General features: G+C 46.1%; 1 pseudogene; it reads left to right on the top strand.

Moving 5' to 3' along the window:
• The first annotated feature begins 7607 nt into the window (after positions 1–7607).
• Positions 7608–9214, top strand: LOC147093359 (uncharacterized; annotated as a pseudogene).
• The last annotated feature ends 5219 nt before the right edge of the window (positions 9215–14433 follow it).

The raw sequence follows: 14433 nt of genomic DNA, 5'->3' as shown, positions 1-14433 counted from the left end.
TAGTGAAATTCATTAACACACCACCTCACACTGATCTACAGTGAAATTCATTTGCCAATTACATGCCCATTCTGAAATTTATTAATGTCTTCTTGCATTTTGTCTCCCTCCGTATTAACTCTACCTCCCAAGTTGGTGTTATCGACAAACTTTGAAATTTTTCTGCTGATTCACAAGTCCAAATCGTTTATTTTAATGGTGAACAATAGTGATCCCAGCGCCGATCCCTGTGGAACACCACTTCCCACCTTTTGCCCATCTGAGGAGCTACTCTTAACCCCTACTCTCTGTTTTCTGTTTTGTGACCAGCTTGCTATCCGTAACAGTATGTAAGATTGACAAGATGACCAAGGTCAGGCCATGTGGAGGGAAGGGCCAGGCAGCAGAATGGATGGAAAGCTGGCTACAAAACAGAAATCAGAGGGTTGGAGTTAAGGGAAGTTTGTAGCGATCTTTCCATCCATTCTGTTGCCTGGCCCTTGACTCCACACGGCCTGACCATGGTCATCTTGTAGACCGTACATACTGCAGACACAGTGCACCAGTGGTGGAGGGTGTGGATATTGAGTCCTGTGGCAGAGGCGCTGATGAAGTGGATTTCTCTGTCCGTGAGTTTTGAGGCAGCGCTAGTTGCGTTTGTAACCTCTTTCCACCTTTAAATAAAACCTTGCTGCCAGTTTATTAAAGCCATTAACAGCCGCTCGGGTGGGACACACCAATAAATGAGGCCTTGTTTCCCTCACAATGACAGGCCTGAACCCAAGTTAGAAAACATGTAGTAATTAAACCAGACTGGGCGGGGCCTGAGGTGCGAGTTAGTAACGGAAAATTGGTAGCCAGCGTACTTCGCACCAGGGCTGAGGACCCGGGGACTCGGGTTTCTGTGTCATTTATTGATTAATTTTGTTTATTGCCCAATTTCAATCAGACTGGCGGGTCATCTTGCTGTCTGACGGAGGCGAGGGTCCCCAATGGAGGGATCTCTATGCGGGAGTCCTTCCCAGCACCATTGGGGATCTGGGGTGGAGACTGTTGCAGGGAGCTGTCGTGTGCAACAGTTTAAGCTCCTTTCCGGACTCCAAGGTCAGATGTCTTTTCTGTGGCCTAGAGGAGTCCATGGGCCGTGTATATATTCAGTGTGAGAGGTTGCAGCCCCTGTATAGTTCCCTGAAGGGGCTGCTCCTCAACTCTTGGTTACACTTTAGCCCTAATCTTTGCATACCTGGTGCGGAGGGGCATGGGTAAGTTGGAGGATCTTCTCCTGAACCTGCTCTTGGGCCTGGTGAAAACAGCAATTTGTAGGCCCAGGATGGGCGGGGCCCATGGGGGTTCGCTCTGGCTGCCTGCCTCTCTCCCGTGGTCTTGTCCCTGCCCGGGTGGCCCTGGAGAGGGAGCAGGCGGTGTCCACCGGTTCACTTGATACCTTCCTCGACCGGTGGACACCTCAGGTTAAAGAGGCGATAATCGATCCTCACAATCACATTGTGATTGAATTATTAATTGTGTGTGTGTCACAAATACATTTCTTCTATTTTGATACAAAAGCTCTACTAGACATGTTAAACTACTAGTTATTTAATCAGGGCTGCAGCTGCTGAAAGGTTGACTGTACTGGGGTTTGTGGCCAGAGCTGGTAGACGTGTTGTTCTTAAGTCTGATGTCTGACACCTGAAGAGTCTGTTTATGTCGTGTTGTAATGACCTTTTTCTGTTGCCTGGTGTCAGAAATAGAAATCAAAGGAAGATGATGCCCCACTCTGTTAATCAACTCTTTGACACATTTCCATGCATTTCCTTTCTTAATTTACAAAGATCACAACTCCATTAGTGAACAATGGATTGCCAGTCTGCCACTTTTTAGTGAGGCTTGAAAGGATTCGCTGTGAAGCTACACCTGCCCATCTGTCTGTGTGTCACTGTGTTTGGATTGTGTTAGACAACAGTCCTAATATCTCGCCTACATCTGTTACAATTTTTGAATGTTAGATTGTACTTGGAAGAAGTTGAGTTTGAATCTGACTATTCTGAAATTGGGAGCTTTTAATGATTTCTGTTTTTCACGTAACTATATAATGATGTGATCATTCAAGGCAAATTAAAAGATGCTGCTATTTACTGAACACAACTGAATAATTCTACAAGGATGCTATTGCAGTCTTCCTCAGTATTAACTACACCCTCCAATTTAGTGTCATCAGCAAATTTTGAAATTGTGCTTCTGATTCCCAAGTCCAAATCATTCATGTAAATGGTGAACAACAGTGGTCCCAGCACCAATCCCCGTGGAACACCACTTCCCACCTTCCGCCCGTCTGTAATTCTGAGGGAAACTTACAAGGCCTCGTTGTTTGCGTGTCCCGCTCGTGAGGCTGTAAAAGGGTTTAATAATTCAGCAACAATTCTTATAAAGGTGGAAGGAGGTGAAAAACACCACCAGCGTTGCCTAAAACACAAAGACAGAGAAGTTCACTTCATCAGCGCCTTGGCACAGGATTCAATATCCACCCCCTCCACCATTGATGTACTGTGTCCACAGTAAGTACGATCTACAGGCTGACCAAGGTCAGGCCGTGTGGAGTCAAGGTCCAGGTAGCAGAATGGGTGGAAAGATGGCTCCAAAACAGAAATCAGAGGGTGGAAGTTAAGGGGAGTTTCTCGGACTAGCAGAAAGTGAGAACTGGTGTCCCATACGGATCCGTGCTGGGACCACTGGTGTTCACTCTCATTTGGACTCAGAAACTGAAGGCATGTTGTTGGAATTTACAGATTACACCAAGTGTCTTCACACTGCAAACGATCCATTGTGCTAAGTGCGATAGAATTTTGAACAGACCTAGCAGCTCAAAACTGGGTACCCATAAGGTGCTGTGGGCCATCAGCAGCATTCATCCATCCATAGGGGAGGGTCCCATAGGCACGAGCATTAATCCTCCTCTGGGGAGGGCCCATCGGCCTAAGCATTCTATTCAAGAAAGGAGGGAGAGCAAAAACAGGGAACTACAGTCCAGTTAGCCTGACATCAGTCGTGGGGAAAATGCTGGAATCCATTACTGAGGAAGTGGTAACAGGGCACTTAGGCAGAGTGAACATGGTTTTATGAAAGGGAAATCGTGTTGAACAAATGTATTAGGTGTTTTAAGGATGTAACTGGCAGAGTAGATAAAGGCGAACCAGTGGATGTAGTATATTTGGATTTGCAAAAGGCATTCGATAATGTGCCACATAAAAGGTTGCTAAGCAAGATAAGGGCTCGTGGGATTGAGGGTAATGTATTAGTTTGGAGAGAGGATTGGTTGACTGACAGAAAACAGAGAGTAGGAATAAACAGGTCAATTTCTGATTGACAGGCTGTAACTCGTGGGGTGCCACAAGGATGCTTGGGCCTCAGCTATTTACAATCTATATCAATGATTAGATGAAGGGACCAAGTGCAATGTATTCAGGTTTGCTGACAATACAAAGCTAGGTGGGAAAGTAAGCTGAGAGGAGGACACAAGCAGCCTGCAAAGGGATGTAGACAGGTTAGGTGAGGGGGCAATAAGACGGCAGATGGAGTATAATGTGGAGAATTGTGAGGTTATTCACTTTGATAGGAAAAATAGGAAAACAGAACTTTTTTAAATATTGAGGAACTATTAAATGTTGTGTTCAGAAAGATTTCGGTGTCCTCGTACAGGAAACACAGAATGTTAGCATGCAGGTACAGCAGACAATTAGGAAGGCAAATGGCATGTTGGCTTTTACTGCAAGGGGGATGGACTACAAGAGTAAGGACGTCTTACTACAATTGTACAGGGCCTTGGTGAGACCACACCTGGAGTACTGTGCACAGTTTTGGTCTTATCTGAGGAAGGACATACTTGCCTTAGAGGCGGTGCAACAACGGTTCACTAGATTGATCCCTGAGATGAGAGATTGAGTAGATTGTGCCGATACTCTCTGGCATTTAGAAGAATGAGAGGTGATCTCATTGAAACATATAAGATTCTGAGGGGGATTGACAGGGTAGATGCTGTGAGGTTGTTTCCCCAGACTGGAGTGTCTAGAACTAGAGGGCATAGTCTCAGGATAAGGCGTCGGCCATTTAAGGATGAGGAGAAATTTCTTCACTCAGGGTTCTGAATCTTTGGAATTCTCTACCCCAAATGGCTGTGGATGCTGAGTCTTTGAGTATATTCAAGGCTAAAATAGGTAGATTTTTGGACTCTAGGGGAATCAAGGAATATAGGGATTGGGTGGGAAAGTGGAGTTGAGCTCGAAGATCATCCATGATCTTATTGAATGGCAGAGCAGGCTCGAAGAGCCGTGTGACATACTCCTGCTCCCAATTCTTATGTTCTTATGTATGTTATTAACGCACCCCATGTGCAAGGGCCACATAGCTCTGAGCATTAATCCACCCCCGGGTCCCGAGGGCCCGAGTATTAATCCACCCCTGCTGTACGTACATAGAATTGACAGCCTAGAAACAGGCCATTTGGCCCAACTGGTCTGTGCCAGTGTTTATACTCTACACGAGCCTCCGCCCACTCTAATGACCTCTTCCTACCCTGCCCTCATATTCCTTTATTCCCTTCTCTCATAGATACATCAACCCTGCTCTTAAATGTCCCATTGCTATCTGCTTCAGCCACTCAGTGTGGCAGCGAGTTCCACATTCTCACCACACTGTGTGTGAAGAACTTCCTCCGAACTTCTTTATTTGATCTGTTAGTGACTATCTTATATTTCTGCCTCCTTGTCTGACTCACCCATAAGTGGAAACAGTTTCTCCACATCTACCCTATAAACCCCTTCATATCAATCAGGACTCCTCTTAGTCTTCTCTTCCAGAGACAAGAGCCCAAACCTGCTCAATCGTGCCTGAGAGTCGCATCCTCTCAATTCTGGTAACGTTCTTGTCAATCTTTCAGCATTTTCTCCAGTGCTTCAATATCCTTTTGTAGAGTGGAGACTCACAGTGCTCCAACTGTGGTCTCACCAAGGTTCAATATAAATTCAACATTACCTCCCGGCTTTTGTATTCTCTTCTAGAAATGGGCCCCAGTCCTTTCTTTGCACTCTTTATGGCCTGTTCAACTTGTGTTGCTACTTTTATGTGTCTGTAATCACAGATCTCTTTGCACTTTTATTCCATTTAATTCATTCCCTTCTAACAACAACAACAACTTGTATTTATATAGCGCATTTAACATAGTAAAACGTCCCAAGGCGCTGCACAGGAGTATTTTAAGACAAAAAAATTGACACTGAGCCACATAAGAATAAATTAGGGCAGGTGACCAAAAGCTTGGTCAAAGAGGTAGGTTTTAAGGAGCGTCTTAAAGGAGGAAAGATAGATAGCGAGGCAGGGAGGCTTAGGCAGGGAATTCCAGAGCTTAGGGCCGAGGCAACAGAAGGCACGGCCACCAAAGGTTGAGCGATTGTAATCAGGGTTGCTCAAGAGGGCAGAATTAGAGGAGCACAGATATCTCGGGGGGTTGTGGGGCTGAAGGAGATTACAGAGATTGGAAGGAGCGCGGCCATGGAGGAATTTGAAAACAAGGATGAGAATTTTGAAATCGAGGTGCTGCTTAACCGGGAGCCGATGTAGGTCAGTGAGCACAGGGAATAAGTGGCCTCCTTATTCCTCCTACCAAAATGAACCAGCTCACATTTTGCAATATTGAATTTCATTCCCCATTTATCTGCCAAGTCTGCAAGCCTGTTTATGTTTTCCTGTATTTTGGTGCAGTCCCCAACATTATTAGTTACACCACCCAATTTGGTGCCATCTGCAAACTCTGACACCATACTCCAAGTTCTGAGTCCAAATCATGGTAAACATTCACTATAAGCCCACTGACTCCCACAGCTACCTGGACTACACTTCCTCCCACCCCGCCTCTTGTAAGGACTCTATTCCATTCTCCCAGTTTCTCCATCTCTGCCGCATCTGCTCTGATGATGTCACCTTCCATACCAGTGCTTCCGACATGTTTTCCTTTTTCCTCAACCGAGGATTTCCCTCTACTGTGGTTGACACGGCCCTTGACTGTGTCCATTCCATATCCTGCACTTCTGCTCTCACCCCATCCCCTCCCTCCCGGAACCATACTAGGGTTCCCCTTGTCCTCACCTTTCACCCCACCAGCCTCCACATTCAACGGAATATCCTCTGCCATTTCCGTCACCTCCAGTGTGATCCCACCACCAAACACATCTTCCCCTCACCTCCCCTTTCAGCATTCTGAAGGGACCGCTCCCTCCGCAACACTCTGGTCCACTCCTCTATCACCCCCAACACCCCTTCGCTTGGCACCTTCACGTTCAAGCACAGGAGTTGCAACACCTACCCTTTTACCCCCTCCCTTCCAACTGTCCAGGGCCCCAAACACTCCTTCCTGGGGAAACAGCAATTTACTCGTACTTCTTGCAATTTAGTATATCGTATTCGCTGCTCATGATGTGGTCTCCTCAACATTGGGGAGACCAAACGCAGATTGGGTGACCGCTTTGCGGAACACCTCCATTCAGTCCGTAAGGGTGACCCCGAGCTTCCGGTCACCTGTCAGTTTAATTCACCGCTCCACTCCCACTCTGACCTCACCATCCTCGGCCTCTTACATTGTTCCAATGAAGCTCAACGTAAGCTCGAGGAACAGCACCTCATCTTTCGATTAGGCACTTTACAGCCTTCTGAACTCAACATCGTGTTCAACAATTTCAGACTATAATCTCTGTCCCTATCTTTTTTTTCATTTTCCCCCCTCTCTCACAAGGCAGCTGTTGATCTTCCTGCCATTGCCATTTACACTTCTTCTAGAGTCATCTTTTGTTGCTTAACTTGTCCCATTACCTCTCCTTTTGCTTTGCACCATCATCCCTTTTGTCTCTTAATCTCTCCGGCCTTCCATCCTATCACAGACCTTCCCTTTTGTTCATTCCTCCCCTCCCCCCTCTCCCTGCCCCGACACTTGCTTAAAAACCTGTTGCATCTCCAACTTTTTCCAGCTCTGATGAAGGGTCACCGACCTGGAACGTTAGCCCTTTCTCTCTCCACAGATGCTGCCTGACCTGCTGAGTATTTCCAGCATTTTGTTTTTATTTCAGATTTCCAGCATCCGCAGTATTTTGCTTCTGTGTCATGGTAAACAACACTAGTCCCAGCAGCACAGATCACTGCGGGACACCACTTCTCACTTTCTGCCACACCGAGAAATGTTCTTAAACTTCAACCTCTGATTTCTGTTTTGTAGCCATCTTTCCATCCATTCTGCTACCCGGCCCTTGACTCCATCTTGCTCATCTTGTAAACCGTATATACTGCAGACATATGGCACCAGTGGTGGAGGAGTTGGATATTGAGACATGTGGTAGGGGCGCTGATGAAGTGGATTTTTCTGTCCCGTGTGTTTAGAGGCATTGCCAGTGGTATTTTTAAACCCTTTCCATCTGTTATAAACTCTTGTTGCCAGCTTATTTAACCCGTTAACAGTCTCACAGATAGGGCACACAAAGAATGAAGCCTCTAGAGTTTTCCTTTGAACAACAGGCCTGAAAACAGTTAGAAAACACTTCGTGACTAAACCAGGCTGCGAGAAGCGGGCCAGAGAAAGATGTTGGTGACGGAAAAGTGGCGCCCAGTCAAGTTTCTGTATAATTTCTTGATTGACTTAGTTTATTGCCTCTTCACCCACAAGCTCGATGGGATGACAAAAATATTATTTCTGTCACCAATGGGGATTTTCAATGGCGGGGCTTTTACCCAGAATCCACCGCACAGCAGAATATGCCCTATCAATGACTACAGGAGCCCAGTGCGCAGGTGCAGGACAGGGCTTGCTCTGAGCATGCCCTTCTGGCAGGCGGTAGGAGATTGTGGGCTCAGGGAGGAATTGGACCCGCTGGTGGGCTGGGAAGCCTCATAAACACCCAGGGTAGGCCTCAGGCCCTGAATAAGAGCCCACAGGCCTCGTGTTTGCCCCGCGGTGACAGGCCCGGCCGCCTGGGTCAAGGGGTCACTGGCCGCCATCTTGGACAGGGCGGGATCACAGCGCATGCACAGCTAACTTGTGCCGGAAAAATGAGTGGGCGGAGCTTCAAGGTCCCAGTGACCAGGAGAGACAATCATTGACACACACACCCGAGTGAGAGTGTTCCAGTGCACTGAGTGTGGAAAGAGCTTTAACCAGTTACACAGCCTGAAAAAACATCGCACCGTTCACAGCGGGGAGAAACTGTACACGTGTTCTCTGTGCAGACGAGGCTTCAACTGATCGTCCAACCTGGAGAGGCACAAGGACATCCACACCATGGAGGAACATGAGGACTGTAAATGTGGGGATTGTGGAAAGGGATTCAATTACCTGACTGAGCTGGAAACTCATCAATGCAGTCACACTGGGGAGAGGCTGTTCACCTGCTCCGTGTGTGGGAAGGGATTCACTCAGTCATCTCACCTGCTGAGACACCAGCGAGTTCACTCTGATGAGAGACCTTTTAAATGCCCGGACTGTGGGAAGTGCTTTAAAAGTTCTGGGGAATTGACATGCCATCAACGTGTTCACACTGGGGAGAGGCCGTTCAACTGCGCCATGTGTGGGAAGAGATTCACTCATTCTTCCACCCTGCGGAAACACAAACTTGTTCACTCTGATAAAAGACTGTTTAAATGTTCGAAGTGTGAGCTGAGCTTTAAAAGCGGAAGTGGTCTGCTGAGACACCAACACAATCACACCAGGGAGAGGCCATTCACCTGCTCCGAGTGTGGGAAGGGATTCACTCAGTCATCCAACTTGCTGACACACCAGCGAGTTCACTCTGATGAGAGACCTTTTAAATGCTCAGACTGTGGGAAGTGCTTTAAAAGTTCTGGGAAATTGACATGCCATCAACGCGTTCACACTGAGGAGAGACCATTCAGGTGCTCTCGCTGCGGGACTGGGTTCAAGCAATCATCTGACCTCACTGTACACCAGCGCACCCACACTGGGGAGAGACCGTTCACCTGCTCCGTGTGTGGGAAGGGATTCACTCGCTCATCCCACCTCACTTCACACCAGTATGTTCACACCAATAAGAGACCTTTTCAATGTTCTGTCTGTGAGAAGAGCTTTAAAAGCAGAAATGATCTGCTGAGGCACCAGCGAGTTCACAAGTCACAGCAGGGGTTGGATTCTGTTGTTATTGCTGCTGTTAATCACATCCAGGACTGAACCGTATTCATTCTGACAGTTGGGGTTTGTTTCTGCTGACGTTAAGAACCCCTGTAACTGGGCTGGAGTTTAATATTCTGGATATTTGTCAAATAAATCAGCTTTGGTTTAAACACCTTGGTGTGGATTCCTCATCTCTCTTCACTGACAGCAAAGTCCCCATGCGCGTTAATCTCGAGGCATGTAAGAAATGTGTCCCAGCCGCTCCCTTCCATGGTTCAGAGCTCCTAGGCATGGAACAGAAGACTCCTTTACAACTGTGTTTAGAGTCAGGAAGAACAACAGTGAATGCTGGAAATGTGCTGTCAAATCAGAGTTTGGTGTAAAACTGCGATCTATTCCTGACTGAAAGTGAAACGGCAGGTTTAAGTTTCCAGTCTAAGAATGACTGTGGTAATTATTCGATGTAGATTTAACATGTTTGTGTGACAGTCCTGAGTCTACCATTTTAAGGCAGGCATTAACTCATTAAAAAAAAAACCATTTAAATAAATTGGTTAAAGTCGGCATTAAAATAGCAGAGGGAGGAGTTCACAGGAGCCTGTTAACTGCTGGTACAATTATACAACAGACATTTGATCTCCAGATAAAGAAGGACCTGCAGCATGTTTCCAGGAATTCCCTGTTTTATTGATGTGTGTGTGTTAGACACCAGGATAACTAAAAATACACCTGGAACATCCACGGGGGTGCGATCCCGACAGTTACTCTGGGATCACTCGTGCTGTGGAACTCCAGCACTGACCCTGCTGAAGGTTGTAGGCTCAGGGAGTGGGGCCTCTAGGAGTGGACGGTAAGAAAGCTGGGTTTCAGTATCCTGACAAATATATGCTGAGGAACCAGAGGACTCCTTACTGAGGAACCGTCTGGGGTTTTACCTGTCAGCGTAGGTCTTGGGGAGAATGATGTCTGACTCCCTGAACAGTCTTACATTGAACCCAGTTTGGATCAAGATGAATTCAGTTTGCAAGAGAATGGGGATAAATATCACCCAGAATTGAGGGAGACAAAAGCAGCCATTAGAGAAGCTCAGAGATCTTTGGAAAAGAAGAAGCTGCACAATTGTGGTAATAATTGCAAAAGCTTTTCCAGCTACGTCAGGAGTCAGAAGACCATTAAAGATGGTTTAAGGCCACTGAAAGACAGTTCAGGGCAGAGTGAAACAGATTCCTAGGCAGTGACAGCTGTTAAATGACCATTTCATGTCAGTCTACACTCCTGTGGATGATACTCAGATTCCAGCTGTGGGATGTGCTGGCGACAAAATAACATCATCAATATTAAAATAGAAAGGGTTTGTCATCTTGGATAAAATCTGAAATCTGAAATTAGATGGCGCTCCAGGTCCAGATGATATCCACCCACGGGTGTTTAAAGCAATGGGACGGTGCTCTGTGAGCCTCTTGCCCATATCATCAACAGCTCCATAGAGTCAGGGATTGTTCCCTGAGATTGGAAGGCAGCTCACCTCGCTCCCATTTTCCAAATCGGGGAGAGATCAGAGCCGGGGAACTACAGGCCCATCAGTGTGACCTCGATCACAGGGAAGATGCTTGAAGGGATCCTGAGAGATGCTGTTTATGATCACTGGGGAAAGAGAAGGGGCCGTTAGAGAGACTCAACACGGCTTCAGAAAACAAGGTCACGTCTACAAACTAGCTGGAGTTTTGTGAAGATGTTGCTAGGTTGGTGGATGAGGGGAATCCGGTTGAAATTGTCGACCTCAGGGGTGTCAAACTCATTTTCTCTGATGGGTCTGATCCGATATCCTGGCACTTGGCATTGGCCACATTCAGCAAAAGTTATTAAAATAGGAATAAATGAAGATAAACTATATCGGTGATTATTTACAGTTAGATTTTATTCACAGCTGCTGCTGCTCCCGATCCCTGGCACCTCTCAGCTTGAACCATTGCATCAACATTTGGAGCAAGTGACTGGACTGAGGCCTGTCCTGGATAGAAACATGAGGACCACTTGTCAGCACAGAACCTTGTTACCCAACCACTGACCCTGGAAGTGAATTCCACAGCCTCACAACTCTCCGTGTGAAGAAGGTTCTCCTGATCACTGTTCTAAATCTCCTGCATTTAATCTTGTATCTATGGCTCCTTGTCTTGATCCCTCAACCTCTGGAAAGAGCCTGCTTCTATCTACCCCATCCCATCTTTCATCATTTTAAACATTTCTATCATATGGCCCTGGAATATGTGTTGAATATGAGAAGGACGAGTCCTAACAGAAAGGACACAGAGTCAGAATGGACCTGAGACTGAGCCACCAGCCATTCTGGTCAGGAATGCACTTGTCTTGTTGACCTCCTGTCGTCCTGATCTGTTTGGATATTGGTGAGGGAGATGGCTTATCAGGGGAAGGCAGCAGCAGCCAACTTCCTGGCACCGTGGGTGGTTCTGCTGCACAGGATGGGAGGAAAAAGTGTGGGAGAGCTATAGTAATAGGGGATTCTATTGTAAGGGGAATTGATAGGCATTTCTGCGGCCGCAAACGAGACTCCAGGATGGTGTGTTGCCTCCCTGGTGCACGGGTCAAGGATGTCTCAGAGCGGCTGCAGAACATTTTGGAAGGGGAGGGTGAACAGCCAGTTGTCGTGGTGCACATAGGTACCAACGATATAGGTAAAAAGCAGGATGAGGTCCTAAAAGCTGAATATAGGGAGTTGGGAGGTAAATTAAAAAATAGGACCTCAAAGGTAGTAATCTCAGGATTGCTACCAGTGCCACATGCTAGTCAGAGTAGAAATAGAAGGATATTTCAGATGAACACATGGCTAGAGGAATGGTGCAAGGGGGAGGGATTCAAATTCCTGTGACATTGGAATCGGTTCTGGGGGAGGTGGGACCAGTACAAACTGGATGGTTTGCACCTGGGCAGGACCGGGACCGATGTCCTAGGGGGAGTGTTTGCTAGTGCTCTGGGGGAGGGTTTAAACTAAAATGGCACGAGGTTGGGAACCTGAGCAGGGAGACAGAGGAAAGGGAAAGAAGGATAGAAGCAAAAGACAGGAAGGAGAAAAACAAAGGTGGCAGTCAGAGAAATCAACGGTTTAAATCAAACATGGCCACAGTAAATAATAATTCTAAAAGGTCTAAGAGAGTTAAAAAGACAAGCCTGAAGACTTTGTGTCTTAATGCGAGGAGCATTCGTAATAAGGTGGAGGAATTAGCTGCACAAATAGAGGTAAATGGCTATGATATGATTGGGATTAGGAAACATGGCTCCAGGGTGACCAAGACTGGGAAATCAACATCCAGGGGTATTCAATATTCAGGAAAGATAGGCAAAAAGGAAAAGGAGGTGGGGTAGCATTGCTGGTTAAAGAGGGGATTAACACAATTGAAAGGAAGGATATTAGCTCTGATGATGTGGATTCTGTATGGGTAGAACTGAGAAATACCAAGGGGCAGAAAACATTAGTGGGAGTGGTATACAGACCTCCAAAGAGTAATGCGGAGGTTGGGGATGGCATTAAATGGGAAATTAGAGACACGTGCAATAAGGGCACAGCAGTTATCATGGGTGACTTTAATCTACATATAGATTGGGCTAAAAATAATTAGTAACAATAGTGTGGAGGAGGAATTCCTGGAGTGTATACGGGATGGTTGCCTGGACCAATATGTCGAGGGACCAACTAGAGATCAGGCCATCTTAGACTGGGTATTATGTAATGAGAAAGGATTAATTAGCAATCTTGTTGTGCGAGGCCCCTTGCGTCGGAGCGATCATAATATGATAGAATTCTTCATTAAGATGGAGAGTGAAGTAGTTGACTCAGAGTCTAGGTTCCTGAATTTAAATTAAGGAAACTACGATGGTATGAGGCATGAGTTGGGTAGGATTGATTGGGGAATGTTACTCAAAGGGTTGACGGTGGATAGGCAATGGCAAACATTCAAAGATCGCATAGATGAACTACAGAATTTGTTCATCCCTGTTTGGCATAAAAATAAAATAAAAAAGGTGACTCAACCGTGGCTAACAAGGGTAATTAGGGATAGCATAAGATCCAAGGAGAGGACATATAAATTGGCCAGGAAAAGCAGTAAACCTCAGGATTGAGAGCAGTTTAGGATTCAACAAAGGAGGACAAAGGGAATAATTAAGAGGGGGAAAATAGAGTGTGAGAGTAATCATGCAGGGAACATAAAAACTGACTGTAAAAGCTTTTATAGATATGTGAAGAGAAAAAGATTGGTGAAGCCAAGCGTTGGTCCCTTGCGGTCAGAATCAGGGAAATTTATAATGGGGAACAAAGAAATGGCAGACCAATTAAAAATATACTTCGGTTCTGTCTTCACAAAGGAGGACACAAATAACCTCCCAGAGATGTCGGGGAACATAGGGTCCAATGAGAGGGAGGAACTGAATGAAATCAGTATTTGTAGGGAAATGGTGTTAGGGAAATTAACGGGATTGAAGGCCGATTAATCCCCAGGTCCTGATAATCTACATCCTAGGGTACTTAAGGATGTGGCCCTAGGAATAGTAAACATACATAGAAACATAGAAGATAGGAGCAGGAGTAGGCCATTCGGCCCCTCGAGCCTGCTCCATCATTCAATGCGATCATGGCTGATCATCCAAATTCAGTACCCGGTCCCTGCTTTCTCCCCATACCCCTTGATCCATTTAGCCTTAAGAAATATATCCAACTCCTTCTTGAATATATTTAATGAATTGGCCCCTACTGCCTCCTGTGGTAGAGAATTCCACAGGTTCACCACTCTCTGGGTGAAGAAATTCCTCCTCATTTCTGTCCTAAATGGTCTACCCCTTATCATTAGACTGTGACCCCTGGTTCTGAACGTATGTATTGCTGGTTATCTTCCAAAATTCTATAGAGCCTGGAACAGTTCCCATGGATTGGAGGGTAGCTGAAGTTACCCCACTATTCAAAAAAGGTGGTAGAGAGAAAATGGGGATTGATAGACCGGTAAGCCTGACATCGGTAGTGGGGAAAATGCTACAGTCCATTATAAAAGATGTAATAGCAGAGCACTGGGAAAACAGTGAAAGGATCGGACAAAGTCAACACGGATTTACAAAAGGTAAATCGTGCTTGACTAATCTACTGGAACTTTTTGTGGATGTAACTGTTAGAATAGATAAGGGAGAACCAGTGGATGTGGTAATCAGAAGGCTTTCGATAAGGTCCCGCATAAGAGATTAGCATGTAAAGTTAAGGCACATGGCATTGGGGGCAATGTACTGACTTG

Source organism: Somniosus microcephalus, unplaced genomic scaffold (assembly GCF_052327205.1).
Source record: "Somniosus microcephalus isolate GS21.2 unplaced genomic scaffold, FLI_Smic_1.0 unresolved_chr1, whole genome shotgun sequence".
NCBI lineage: Eukaryota > Metazoa > Chordata > Chondrichthyes > Squaliformes > Somniosidae > Somniosus > Somniosus microcephalus.
This window is presented reverse-complemented; position numbering and strand designations above follow the sequence as displayed.